This window comes from Quercus suber, unplaced genomic scaffold (assembly GCF_002906115.3).
Source record: "Quercus suber isolate HL8 unplaced genomic scaffold, Cork oak 2.0 scaffold_15, whole genome shotgun sequence".
NCBI classification, from domain to species: Eukaryota; Viridiplantae; Streptophyta; class Magnoliopsida; order Fagales; family Fagaceae; genus Quercus; species Quercus suber.
Genome location: NW_027069480.1, coordinates 295,005 through 310,470, shown reverse-complemented (window position 1 = coordinate 310,470; position 15,466 = coordinate 295,005). Strand labels below are relative to the sequence as shown.

At 42.7% G+C, this 15,466-nt stretch overlaps 1 pseudogene; it reads left to right on the top strand.

Annotated features, from left to right (window-relative positions):
- The first annotated feature begins 1,874 nt into the window (after positions 1–1,874).
- On the top strand, positions 1,875–14,065 carry LOC112036518 (uncharacterized; annotated as a pseudogene).
- Positions 14,066–15,466: the final 1,401 nt, after the last annotated feature.

Genomic DNA, 15,466 nt, shown 5'->3' with positions numbered 1-15,466 from the left:
ACTGATCTCCAACAACAATAAGTCCATTAAAATAAAAAATTTCGTAATTTTTTTTCCCACAACTGATAACAATGATATGGCATGTAGGTGTTCAATAAAAGGGGTATTAATGATAGGTTATGAAAAAATGAGATTGTTCAAATCACAACTTATCATTTTAGTATTGTGTTCATAGCATTACTTCCCACACCAATAGAGTTTATTCGTTCTAAGAATTCTGAAGCATGGGCACTTGTGTATTTTGCTTAAAACAATTCCTCACAACTTCCAGCATAACATAACAGAAGGGCTTCATATCAATAATTAGAAGCGTACGTGACTTCATATCAATCATCATAAGTGTATATGTTGATATTATATATGAAGCACTAATTCTATACTAATTATTCTAATTTGTTTTGACAGCAAGACCTACAGTAAAAGTTAGCTCTAGTACACTGAAGCCAACAAGATACAAACACGTGTCCATATCATGTTGGCTCCAGTGAATTGGAGCTCACCGCTTAATCAATTTATACTACTAATAACACGATTCTCTTGTTTGAGTTTCACAATTTAATGTACCAAAATACCTTCAAATACATCAGGAAACTGTAAAATTACTAATTTAAAAACTCCTAAATTTTAGATAAATTAAAAAAAAAAATCTTTAAAATAAAACCACATTTTTTAGATAGTTTCAAACAGTATTTTAAAAATTAAAAAAAAAAAAATTGTTTATCTCTCTCTCTCTCTCTCTCTTACATTAGTCAAAGCTTTTTTTTTTTTTTTTTTTCACTCGATCTCACTTTATTTTTTTAGCTAACTTATTTTAATTCAATGACAACCCCTTATCCATATTCATTAAAATTAGGCACTTCTATTTCTTTTTATTCCTTTTGAATGACAAGCCAGATGACAAAATCAAACAAAAATAAATGCATATCTTCCTCCTGTTTAATCTTTAAAAAAAAAAAAAAAAAAACTCTCTTTTTCTCTAAAAGGAAGGAGTACTCCTTTCCTACAAGATAATTCTCTTAGTGTTGCTTCTTTTTCTTTTTCTTTTAATCATTTTATTGCTCATATGATTTTAATTTATTTGTCAAGGAAATTGAAAGAAAATGATTTGGAATAATAAACATTTTATTATAGCTATTTTTAGGGTTATTGAAGAAATTGCAATTGTTGTATATTTGATTTTGTTTAGGCAAAAATAAGGAACTAAGGACCAAATGGGATGAAGTGAGACAAAGAAAAAGGCACAAGAGATGGCACTGCTTTCTTACCCTATTTGTTTTTTGTTTTGTTTGTTTTTTTTTTTTTTTTTCCTTTCATCTCTCCTCAAAAGTTATTGTTTGTTGCATATGAGTGAGGTACATGTGTGAATAGTTTTTTGGACTAAACTTTTCATACATTTTGGCTTTTTTCTATTTTGATCTCTACATTTTCATTTTACCACTTTTAGTCCCTAAACCAATTAACGACATTTAAGTCCTTACCATCACCCAACTAACAAAAAAAGCTGATGTGGCTGACGACACATTAAAATAATAATTAAAAAATCTATTTTGACATTAAAAAATACCACATCAACATCTAAATTAAAAAAATTAATTTATTGCTATCAAAAAAATAATTTATTAATTTTAACTAAATAAAAAAAATAAAAAACAAGAACATCAAACCCAAAAATATAACCAACAACGACATCAAACCTAGAATCAAATAGCAAACCCAGAAATAAATCCCAACCATCTAAAGCTCTCTTTCTCTCAGACTCAGAGGTAACAAGCCTAGCCCCATCTTCACCAACTAAGATCTCCTCGAAGACAAGTCTACCATGTTCACTTGTTCAGAGCCCATCTCATGACTCCCACGATGGTGAGAAGACAACGATGTCGTTTCACTCCACACCAGTTCTCAGCCTAGTGGGATCTCCATCTCATTCTCACTCCTCTGTGGGCCGCCACTCGAGTCTTCGACAAGCCATTTTTCTGGGTCTCTAAAACCCGGATCTCAAAAGATCTCCCCAAACGACGAGTTGCGTGGCGGAGGCCAATTTTTTTTTTTTTTTTTCCTTTCATCTCTCCTCAAAAGTTATTGTTTGTTGCATATGAGTGAGGTACATGTGTGAATAGTTTTTTGGACTAAACTTTTCATACATTTTGGCTTTTTTCTATTTTGATCTCTACATTTTCATTTTACCACTTTTAGTCCCTAAACCAATTAACGACATTTAAGTCCTTACCATCACCCAACTAACAAAAAAAGCTGATGTGGCTGACGACACATTAAAATAATAATTAAAAAATCTATTTTGACATTAAAAAATACCACATCAACATCTAAATTAAAAAAATTAATTTATTGCTATCAAAAAAATAATTTATTAATTTTAACTAAATAAAAAAAATAAAAAACAAGAACATCAAACCCAAAAATATAACCAACAACGACATCAAACCTAGAATCAAATAGCAAACCCAGAAATAAATCCCAACCATCTAAAGCTCTCTTTCTCTCAGACTCAGAGGTAACAAGCCTAGCCCCATCTTCACCAACTAAGATCTCCTCGAAGACAAGTCTACCATGTTCACTTGTTCAGAGCCCATCTCATGACTCCCACGATGGTGAGAAGACAACGATGTCGTTTCACTCCACACCAGTTCTCAGCCTAGTGGGATCTCCATCTCATTCTCACTCCTCTGTGGGCCGCCACTCGAGTCTTCGACAAGCCATTTTTCTGGGTCTCTAAAACCCGGATCTCAAAAGATCTCCCCAAACGACGAGTTGCGTGGCGGAGGCCAAAGAAAAGGTTAGGAGCCATGGAAGGACCAGTGTGATGTGATTGAAAAAGAAGGACTTCTTGAAGATGAAGAACGTGTAAAGGGTCTCCCTCGTCGTTGCCATGTTCTTGCTTTTGTGCTTGGGTTTTTCATTCTCTTCACTATCTTTTCTTTAATTTTGTTAGGTGCTAGTAAGCCCATGAAGCCAGAGATCACAATCAAGGTTGTGCGCACCTGAAGCAAGGCTATTGGGCTTAACCTCCCTTGGGCTCACAACTGATTTTTGTAATGGGCAAGGATTTCCTACCCTGGGTCGTCTTCAGCACTAAGACTCAATGAGATCACTTTTCTCTCCTTAACTGCCTGAATCACCTTCTTCTCCCTCTGCTCTCAATCTATCTTTCCCTCTTTCTTCATGAATTTTTCCAACCAATTTCAACAACCCCTTTTTTCGCTCCAACTCCTCAAATTTATAGCTCAAGGTCAGTGGAGAGATCATGATTACTCTTATGGTTAGTGCAAGGAGAGGTCCAATACCTTTGATTATAAGTGGGTGATTAGGTGGGAGTGGAACGCAGTAAGAATGGCCTTGGAACTTGGTTCCCACTCTTGCAGAAATGCTCGGCGGAAGCGTTCACTAAGGGACTGTCGCATCTATAAGGGATGGGACATGCGGACGACATTAATTCTCCAATGCTCGGTAAAGGTTTGCCGAGCAATGGTCAGGTGGCAAGACTTAGGCCCACAATTTGTGCGGGCTTGGGCTGCGCTCATAGGTATAGGGAGGTTGGATTCATGGGCCGCACCTTCACGTCAGAGTCCTAGGCCCAAGTGGGTAAGGGCACAAACCACCGTACATTAGCCCCCCTTTGATTCGTGCCCGAAACTTGTCACGAATAAAGGAATCCTAAAAGGCGCCCGTTACTTGAAGAGATCAACGAGGGGACGTTTGGGGTATTTCAGAAACTCATAAATGCACTCTAAAAAGTCGTGTTGGATTTGGCCGTTTGGTTCAGTCATTATGACCTGACAGTTCGCGAACCGAGGCGGCACGAGCGTCGGTTGGCATTGGTACCCACAAGGTCTGCTCCATTATTGCTAATTAATCTTCATTATTACTGATCAACTTTTGCTCACATTCCTTTGGTCCCTATAAATAGTCCATTTCAGACCATTATTTTACCTTTTGCTTACTCTCCACTCTTTGAGTTCTCTCTCTGCCGTGCATTTGTCCTTCAACCCAGAATTTTCTCCCTCTCCTAGAGCCCAAAGTAAGTTTTCTACCCCTTCCCCTTATTTCAATCTCTTCCTTTAGTTTTAGAGTTTAGGATGGGATTCGCTTTTCTTTTAAACACTGAGGCGTCCTTGGCCACTTTTAGGCAAGGTTTCAATATCCCTGATGATGTGGAGGTGGCTTACTACCACAAGAGTGAATTCGCTCTTCACATAGGGGGAAACACCTCCTTTTTTCCTCTAATGGCCACTCTAGAGGATGGGGTTAGATTTCCTGTGGACCCCCTTCTACTCAATGCCCTTAGGTATTACAGGTTGAGCCTTGACCAACTTCCACCTAACTTTTACCGGGTAGTTAGTTATGTCATCAGGTTGAATCAGATGTTCAGCTTACAACTAGACCATCATGACATAAACCACATGTACAATTTATGTGGTAGCAAGAAAACCAACTATTATCTAAAAGTTAGAGATATGAAGGTACGGCTGATCTCCTGCCTACCCGATTCCAATAGGAATTCTGCCAGGGAGTTTGTCTGGGTGCGCACAACTGGTATGCCGGTGACTTCCCCTAACCCCTCACAAGGCGCGAAGTAGGTCTGTACTAATCACTAACTTGCTCTAGTTTTACGTTTGTTATTACATGACACTAATTCATCTATCATGACACTAACCCACAGAATTTTTTCTGTTGCAAACGGTAGAGTGTTCACCCCGAACATTAGGGTAGTGCATGAATGGGATCTGAACTTTGCGCTCAGGTCCAAAATTTTTGCCTATTTAGATAGGCAGCTCCAAGCATCTCATCTTATTCTAGGGGTCGATCCTGTGTATTCTACTTGGAAAGCTTTCAGTCAGGCTTTATTGGTTGATAGTCCTCTTTTATCCTACATAGATGTCTGGCACGCAAATTTTCTTCCCCCGAAGTTCACAATAGGTGAGGCCTATGAACAAGGTCCTTGGTATATCTGCTTTGACGAGCGTCAACCTGTACGGGACAAGTCAGCCGAGTGGGTGTCCCGAGAGCACGCTTACGAGCGAATTCAGGAGGAAGCACCCGTCCAACCCGAAGCTCTTGTCAATCCCAAGGCTCTAACCCCGGACATTGAAGAAGTAGCCTCCCAATCCTCCTTTCTCCCCAAAATTGAATACAATCCAGGTGCAAAGATGGTGACTCGAAAGACTATGACAATCAACCGTTTCATCCCTGGGGCTAGGCCCCCCACACACAGTAGCCACCCTAGGGTCGCGACCAGACCCCGCCTCCCCTGCCTCCTGCCCCTAGTCGACAACGAAAAAGGCAGTGCAAAACTGAAAAGACTCTTCTTGGCCCGAGTGACGCACCCTCGAGGACTCCTTCCCAACCATCAAGTGGCATTGTGATCCGTGAGCCTACAGCTCAGACAGGGATGCACGTAGCATCCTCCTTATGAGCTGTGCCTGCGTGGAAACTCGCCTCCGAGTTGGACGGCAAACCTCTTCCTGCCAATGCGTGCGTGCTGGTGTGGGAGAAAGGGTCCGAGGGTCATGTTGCTCAGGCCCTAGTACGCGGCCTCATGCTGCCTGAGGACGTGCATGCTTTTGAGGAAGGAACGGATGAATCCATGGGAAGGAGGCCGCAGTGGCACACCATCGCGGTAATCCTTTCGTTGTTTGTCCTGTTTCCCTGGCTTCTCTTTCCTATTCTTTTCGTACTTTATCATTATGGATTTAATTTCCTATTTTTACGCTTGCCCTTGTTACCTTGTCAGGCTGCTCAATTAGTGTGTATACTTGATGGTCGATTGAGGGATTTGGCCGAGGATGCTAAGCGAGAACGGGCCCTCAAGGACGTATCGAAGGTGAATGCTAAGGAGAAAACCGTTGCGGCTGCGAACGCGAAGGGGAAGGCCGCCGCTACTAAAGAAGCTAAGGCGGCCATGGAGAAGAAGTATTCGGATCTACAGACCCAACTGGGGAGACAGAACTAAAGTTGGCCATGGCTGAAAGTGTGAACACTGCACATGTCGAGGAATTATCCGACCTAAGGGTGGCCCTGGAAGCATCTAAGAATAAGTGGTACAACGAAGGGTTCGCTGACGCGGAGAACTCAACTGAGTCTGTTATAAGAGATGCCCAGAAATTTGGCTTTGAAGAGGGATGGCTGGAGGCCCTGCAAGTCTTAGGGGTCCCCGAAGACTCCCCCTTGAAAGATCCCACTCAAATTCCTTTCCCGAGCCTCGCTTCTATCGTGCATGACCATTCGCAGCTCGCTGATGAAGAGGAGACGACCAGCTTGAGGGAGCTAGTACAGCAGATCGACTCCCATGTGGAGATGGACGAAAATGAAGCCACCAACAATCCCCATGATGGTGACCAACTCAGCAAGAGTTCTTCGCAGCCCCCAGTAGGTCAACAGTTTCCCAAGACCGAGGACCAAGCCGACCGTTCAATGTAGTTGTCGAACCGAACTATTACCGTTTATTTCAGCTTTCCTTCATTCCAGCAATTCTCTTTTCTTTGGATAATTTGCCTAAGCCACCAGGTTGTAGTGGTTGAACAATTCTTATATGGTCGCCAAGTTTTGGCGACGATACACTGGTTTGTTTGCTTAAGGTTTATTTTGTTGATGATTTGTCTTAACTGTTTGTGTTGAATGTTTATCGCAATGCGGCTGCAAGTTTATCGCATGATTCACGTAACAAAGAGGAAACGGGCCGAGGTGCAGGTCCATGATCTTGGCCAACCTCAGCTAGATAACTGCGTTGGGCTTGTAGGGTTTAGGCATGCTCGACTTTCTCGCCCGTCCGAGTGGAACGCTACTTTCTTAGGCGTTGTCCAAGGCTTTGACTCATTTGGCAGAGTTAATCAAGTCAGGGATTAGGTTTCTATTTTTAGAATAATACTTTAAGGTTTTCATCTGCTCAGTGACAGGGATCGAACTGAGAGTCAGGTTTCTGCCCTTAGAATGGTTTTTTTTTTTTTTTGGTTTCCACCAGCTCGGTGATGGGGATCGAACCAAGAGTCAAGTTTTCGTCCTTAGAAAAAAATTTTAAGGTTTCCATTTGCTCAGTGATTGGGATCAAACCGAGAGTCAGATTTCCGTCCTTGGAATTTTTTTTAAGGTTTCCACCTGCTCGGTGATAAGGATCGAACCGAGAGTCAGGTTTCAGTCCTTTAGAATAAATTTTTAAGGTATCCACCTGCTCGGTGATAGGGATCGAACCGAGAGTCAGGTTTCCATCCTTAGAATATTTTTTTAAGGTTTCCACCTACTCGGTGATAGGGATCGAACCGAAAGTCAAGTTTCAGTCTTTTAGAATAGATTTTTAAGGTTTCTACCTGCTCGGTGATAGGGATCGAACCGAGAGTCAGGTTTTCGTCCTTAGAATTTTTTTTTTTAAGGTTTCCACCTACTTGATGATAGGGATCGAACCGAGAGTCAGGTTTCCATCTTTAGAATATTTTTTTAAGGTTTCCACCTGCTCGGGGATAGGGATCGAACTGAGAGTCAAGTTTCCGTCCTTAGAATATTTTTTTAAGGTTTCCACCTTCTCAGTGATAGGGATCGAACCGAGAGTCAAAAGTAGAACAATACAAATTTGCATGAGCAAACATCATTATTCTTACTAGCAAAACATATACAAGATACCACATTTAATTTTCCGCTCGGCGTATTGCCGATCATTGATAGAACTTCTTTAAATTATGGACGTTCCACGATCGGGGCAATGGTCTCTCGTCTAAGTCTTCTAAGTAATATGCCCCCACGCAGGCCACAGCAGTGACCCTGTAAGGACCCTTCCATGTCTGTGCTAATTTCCCGGCATTAGTATCTCGCATATTGCCTACGGCCTTTCTCAGGACCAAATCTCTCGCGCCAAACTCCCTCACTTTTACGTCTCTGTGTGTCTCAGGGCAAGTTTTTGCTGATATTCTGCTAACTTTATAGTTGCCGCTTCACAGCACTCTTCCAACATATCCAAGTGTCCAACCAACATCTTGTCGTTCTAGGCAGGATCGAGTCCCATCACTCGTGCACTACGTAGATTCACCTCGGTTGGTATCACAGCTTCAGCTTCGTACGTGAAAGAAAATGGGGTTTCCTCCGTGGACCTCCTGGGGGTTGTCTGGTACGCCTATAATACGTTGGGCAGCTCCTCGGCCCATTTTCCTTTTGCGCCCTCCAACCTTCTTTTCAGTCCATTCAAAATTACCTTGTTAACAGTTTCGGCCTGGTCATTACTCTGGGGATATGCGGGAGTAGAATACCTATTTTTGATGCCGAGGTCTCTACAAAATTCACAGAAGTTTCGGCTGTTGAACTGCAGCCCATTGTCGGATATAAGAGAGTTCGGCACCCCAAACCTTGTGATTATATTCTTCCATACGAACTTTTTCACATCCACGTCCCTGATATTGGCCAAAGCCTCCACCTCCACCCATTTGATAAAATAATCGACAGCCACCAAAACAAATCTTCGATTACCCGTTGCCCAGGAAAACAGGCCTAGAATGTCCAGCCCCCACTGTGCAAAAGGCTAAGGACTGCTAATCGGGTTAAAATGACCTACCGGCTGGTGGATTAGGGGGGCGTGTTTTTGACACTGCTTACACTTGCGCACATACTCGGCGGCATCTTTTTGCATTTGAGGCCACCAAAATTCTTGAGTCATTGCTCGGTGCGCTAATGAACGTCCTCCTACATGACTGCCGCACACTCGGTCATGAAGCTCAGCCAATAGTTCACCCACTTTCATTGGGTGTAAGCACAAGAGGTACGGCCCCCCAAAGGATCTCCGATACAACTTCTGATCTTCCGATAACCAATACCAAAGAGCAATTTTGCAGATCTTGCTGGCTTCCTTTTCATCTAAAAGGACTCGGTCTTCGGTCAAGAAGTCAACAATGGGGTCCATCTAGCATGGCCCAAGCGTTAAAACTGCTGTGACATTGATCCCTGCAGCTATCAGATCATTTGCTACCCTGATGCTTGGCTCTTGAACAAGCTCAACTTTAATTAGCCGGGGTATCTCCTCAATTACTGTTGATGCCAGCGTGGCGAGGGAGTTGGCGTGTCTATTTTGCGACCGAGCAACTTGGATCACTTTCACCGTTCTAAAGCTGCTTATAGCTTGCTTCACCTGCTCCAAGTATGCTTTCATCCAAGGATCTTGGCTTCAAAACTACCCTGCACTTGATTAACAACTAAACGCGAATTCGAATAGATTTCAACATCGCGGGTCCCCAAGCTCGAAACCGTCCTTAGTCCGGCTAGAAAAGCTTCGTATTCTGTGTAATTGTTGGAGGCTTTGAAACCCAATCTATACGAGTGCTCTAACCGGATTCCCTCTGCAGTAATAATGACAATTCCAACACCGGCCCCCGTGGACCTCAGTGCTTCATCCACAAATACCTTCCATGGGCGAGTCTCCACATGGAAAACTATTTCTCCATTGTTCTTCAGCGAAAACTCAGCAACAAAATCTGCAAGGACTTGGCCCTTCACCGAACTTCGCGATTTGTACCGTATGTCAAAAGAATCGAGTCAAGTCCCCCATTTTGCTATTCGGCCCGTGAAGTCTGATCTCTTCAATAGTGACTGTAAGGGATACTCAGTCAAGACGTAAACCGTATGAGCCTAAAATTAGTGCGGCAGCTTTCTCGTAGCATGTATTAGGGCCAACACTAGCTTCTCCAGTGGTAAGTATCTTGTTTCGGAGTCAACTAGAGTCTTGCTGATGTAATACACAGGTTGCTGGATCCTTTGGTCCCTCAGTAGTACGGCGCTCACGGCATGTTCGAATACTACCAGGTACATGAATAAATCCTCACCAAGTTCTGACGCTGTTAGCATGGGCGCCTGCACCAGAAAATCCTTTAAATCCTAAAAAGCTCTGTCACATTCTTCGTTCCACTGAAATCTTTTCCATTTCTTCAGGAGTTGGTAGAATGGTCAGCAGCAATCGGCGAATTTGGAGATGAACCGATTAAGGGTGGCTAGCATCCCTGTCAGCATTTGTACTTGTTTAGGATTGCTCGGTGGCTTCAGCCTTTTTACAGCCTCAATTTGGTTGGGGTTGACCTCTATTCCCTGGCTAGTGATTAGATACCCCAGGAATTTTCCTGCCCCCACACCAAACGCCCACTTCTCGACATTAAGACGTAACTTGTATTGCCGAATAACCTCAAATACACCCTGAAGATCCTCCATATACCGCGCTACCTGCTTGCTTTTCACCACCATGTCGTCTATATACACTTCAACTGTATGTCCAATCTTGTCCCAGAACATCCTCGTCGTCAATCGTTGGTACGTGGCCTCGGCGTTCTTTAATCCGAAAGGCATCACCTTGTAATGATAATTGGCCTCTGGGGTGATGAATGCTGTCTTTTCTTGGTCTTCAGGTGCTAGAGCGATATGGTGATACCCTTGGAAAGCATCCAAAAAGCTCATCTTCGGATGTCCATATATTGCATCTACCAATTGATCGACCTTTGGCACGGGGAATGGGTCTTTTGGGCATGCTCGGTTCAGATCCATGAAGTCCACGCAAACCCTCCACTTGCCGTTCTTCTTCTTTACTACTACGATATTTGCTAATCATTCTAGGAAGAAGATTTCTCTTATTACCCTAGCATCCTTCAACTTTTGGACTTCTGCTCTTACTGCCTCGGCATGCTCCCTGGCCGACCTCCTCGGCTTTTGTTTCTCAGAAGGGTACGAGGGGTCAACTCTAAGTCTGTGGACGATAAACTCAGGATCCACCCCGAGTACCTCGTATGGGCTCCATGCAAACACATCCACATTCTAAACCAGGAGTAACAACATCTCTACTCTATCTTGTTTGTCCATGCTTTTCCCAACATGAAAACACTTGTCAGCATCTAGAAGTATCCTCACTTTCATCATCCCCTCGGCACATCCACTCCCCTTCCCCCTTAAGGGATCCTGTAATTGCTATAACGGGGCGCTTGATGGCGGGTCCTTCTATTTGACATGCTCCTCCTGTTCGGCCTTCCCTTTCTTCCAGTTAACTATGGCAATTAAACACTGTCTTGCCGTCTACTGGCTCCCCTTACCACAGTAATACCACGCTCGGTGGGAAACTTCACTTTTACATGCAAGGTGGACGGGACGGCCCCCATTGCGTGGATCCACGATCTTCCAAGTATCGCAGTGTACGGGGAGAAAGAGGTCACCACTATAAATGTTACCACCACCTCCTTATCTTCCATATTCACGGGTAGAGAGATTTGCCCCTCGGGTATCATGATTTTGCCATCGAACCCAACCAAGGTTGTATTGTATTTAGAGAGGTCTTCACTCCTCAACCCAAGCCCCCTGAACAGGTTCGAATACATCACATCGGCCCCGCTTCCCTAGTCTATCATCACCCTTTTTACTAAGAAGCCGCTTATCCGAGCAGTAACTACCAATGCGTCATCGTGCGGCTAGACCGTTCCCTCCAAATCGCTATCACTAAAAGCAATAGGTTCCCGGGTAAGTTTCACCTTCTTTCCCGGTGGCTGTGCATCCGAACTACCTTCTACTAGGACTACAGTTAACACCCCTTTCTTCTTTGCCGCAGCAATACTCCTCAGAGGTACGTGGATGACCTCAATTATCCCGAGCGGGGGTGGCAGGGGGTTACCCCTCTGCGGAGCGCCTTGTCCTGTTCCTTGGTCCCCCGTGCCTACCACAAACTCCTTTAGATATCTAGCTTGGCCAACTGCCTAAGATGGTCTTTCAACACTCAGCACTGCTTGGTGGTATAACCCTTATCTTTGTGATAAGTGTAGTATAAGTTATGATTCCTCCTGGAAAGGTCACCACCCATTCTGTTCGGCCACCTGAAATATGGCTCATGCTTAATCTTGTCTACAATCTTATGTACCGGCTCCTTGAATGTCACATTTACCTCCCCTGTTGGTGCTTCTGACTCCTGAATCCTTAAATTTCCTCGGTTTCTCAGTTGAAATCCACTCTGCCGAGGATGATTTATCATTGGTGCCTTACCCTTGCTTTGTAGCCGGTCATCTTCCAGCTGTTTATACTCCTCAATGCGCCTCATTAGCTGCCTCATATCCTCGGGAGGCTTCTTCATCAATGACTCCCTCAGCCCAGAGTCCTCAGGCAATCCCATTATAAAAGTGCTCGCAGCGATCTTCTCGTTCTCCCCGCCGATCTCGTTGTAAAGCTCCCAGTACCGGCTGCAATAACTACATAGGGTCTCTACTACTCTCATCTTCATAGATAGCAGTGTGTCTACTGATTATGGCACCCGGCTGCAAGTTACAAATCGGATTCCGAACTCCTGTATCAACTCTGCGAAATTATGGATGGAGCCCTTTCACAACCCATTAAACCATCTTAAAGTTGTGGGACCTAGGCTTGAGGGAAAAACCTTGCACATCAGCGTGTTATTGCGGATATGCAGAGACATCATTTGGATATAGTGGTTGACGTGTTCCATTAGGTTCGTTTTCCCATCATATGAATAAAAAGGAAGGTACGTAAATCTGTCCGGCATTGGTGCCCACTCAATATCTGCTGAGAATGGAGACTGAGCTGCTTAGTAAAGTGCATGGTTCATCGCATCCATGGCTGCATTATGAGGCCGTCTTTCTTTCGGGGAATCTGAACCCCGATTTGCATATTCCCGTGAACGTGAACGGTCTCGTCGTTGGCGAGATTCCCTTGACTGTGAACAGTCTCGGCACCGACAAGACTCTCTCGAAAGTGAATGTTCTCGGCGATGATGGGATTTGGACTGATTGGACCCCGTCCCTTATCGTTCTTCCCCAGCGCTAGGCCTCTCCTAATTATTTTGATTCATTCCAAGGTGCTGGTTTCCTGCTTCCAACTCCAAATCTCTTACTAGCCTACGCAGCCGTTCAAGCTCTTTATCCCGTTCGTCAAATTGCCCGTGCCCTGAAGCATTGGATAGTGTTCTCTGTGTTTGATATGACCCTTCTCCGAAACCAGAGTGCTCTTCATCTCGCTCGCAATCCCTATCTTCGCGCCTTTTCTGCCTTCGTTCTCGCCAGGAAGATCCCCGAGAAGATCCTACCTAGCCACTTTCAATATCACTTCCAGAACGTCTCCCAGACATCTCGTGCACGGATCTCAGTAGGACCACTGCCTGGTAGGAGATTCCCACAGACGGCGCCATTTGTGCGCGCCTAAAGCAAGGCTATTGGGCTTAACCTCCCTTGGGCTCACAACTTATTTTTGTAATGGGCAAGGATTTCCTACCTTGGGTCTTCCTCGGCACTAAGACTCAATGAGATTACTTTTCTCTCCTTAACTGCCTGAATCACCTTCTTCTCCCTCTGCTCTCAATCTATCTTTCCCTCTTTCTTCATGAATTTTTCCAACCAATTTCAACAACCCCTTTTTTCGCTTCAACTCCTCAAATTTATAGCTCAAGGTCAGTGGAGAGATCATGATTACTCTCATGGTTAGTGCAAGGAGAGGTCCAATACCTTTGATTATAAGTGGGTGATTAGGTGGGAGTGGAACGCAGTAAGAATGGCCTTGGAACTTGGTTCCCACTCCCACAGAAATGCTCGGTGGAAGCGTTCACTAAGGGACTGCCGCGTCTATAAGGGATGGGACGTGCGGACGACATTAATTCTCCAATGCTCGGTAAAGGTTTGCCGAGCAATGATCAGGTGGCAAGACTTGGGCCCACAATTTGTGCGGGCTTGGGCTGCCTCATGGGTATAGGGAGGTTGGATTCATGGGCCGCACCTTCACATTAGAGTCCTGGGCCCAAGTGGGTAATGGCACGGACCACCGTACAAAGGTATTAAAAGATTACATTTTTTTTGGTTCTTCTAAGCAAATTGTGAAATGGGTTTTGATTATTTTGATTAATTTGTGTGTTTTTGTTATGTTTTCTCAGAGTATAACGTTTGAGCAATTTAAGATTCAAGTTGGTTCGGATTCTTCAGGAGTGTCTACTGATATGATCTCAGTGAATTCAACGGTGAAATTCACGTACTGAAACACCGGCACATTCTTTGGGGTTTGCTCTTTGATTCTGGGTTTGATGTCGTTGCGAGTTTATTTTTGGGTTTGATGCTCTTGTTTTTAATTTTTTTTATTTAATTAAAATTAATAAATTAATTTTTTTAATTTAGATGCTGTGGCATTTTTTAATGACAAAATAGATTTTTTAATTATTATTTAATGTGCCGTTAACCACATCAGTTTTTTCTGTTAGTTGGGTGACAGCAAGGACTTAAATGTCATGCATTAATTGGTTTAGAGACTAAAAGTGGTAAAATGAAAATGTAGGAACCAAAATGGAAAAAATTCAAAATGTAGGGTCTAAAAGTGCATTTACGCCTAGTTTTTTTTTTTTTTTTTTTTTTTCCATCTTCTTCAGCATTCTTTTTGTAATTTTGTACTTGTGAACTACAGAATTTCAGGTAAAAAACGTAATTATTTACTTTATTTTATTGCAATTGGTTTGTCTATGATGATAGGTTCTAAAATGGAAGAACATGAAAATAGGAGAGATAAAGAAGGATAGAATTCCTATGAAAAATAAGGCCATGAGTCAAAGTAAGACATCACATTGTCATTCACACCTAATACCCTTGTTGATATATTCTATGGAATTGTTAGTAGATTTAGAAATGATTTTGGTTCACATTTTTAAACTATATCGTGTTTGGATTTTAAAGGGATTACTAGATGGAATGACACATTGTGATATAAGAGATGACACTGTTTTCTTACCCTGTTTGTTTTGTTTTTTGTTTTTGTATTTTCCCTTTCAATTCTCCTCAAAAGTTATTGTTTGTTGTATATGAGTGAGGTATGTGTGAATAGTTTATTTTTTTTTTTTTTTTTTTCATTTTCTTTGGCATTCTTTTTGTAATTTTGTACCTGTGAACTACAGAATTTCAGGAAAAAATGTAATTATTTACTTTATTTTATTGCAATTGGTTTGTCCATGATGATAGGTTCTAAAATGGAAGAACATGAAATAGGAGAGATAAAGGAGGATGAAATTCCTATGAAATGTTACGTGACTATTAGGATTTATTCAAATCCAATGGTTTAAATAAGCCAACAAGTAATATTAATTGATATTGGACCAAAACTAATATTGTTATAATGCTAAAAACTCATCAAAATCAAGTTAAATTTTTTGGAGTTCTTTTTTTTTTTTTTTTTTGTATGTGGTAAAACACGGGGCTAAATATATTAATCAAAAGTAGTTGATGCCCAAATAAGACGGATCACAGCATTAGAGTCATAATCAGGGGCCTCCATAACAACAAAATGAGGAGTTACATAAGAAACAAAAGGTTTAGTTTGGCAGCGGCCAAGATTTGCAAGCAAGCAGCTCTATTGGTTTCCCTGAAGTAGTGTTGCATGCGATACTCCTGAAAAGCTTGGAGCATGTTCCTGCAGTCATTCACGATAGGCTGGGTTAGCCGATTAGTATAGCTTGGCTTTGAGAAAAGAT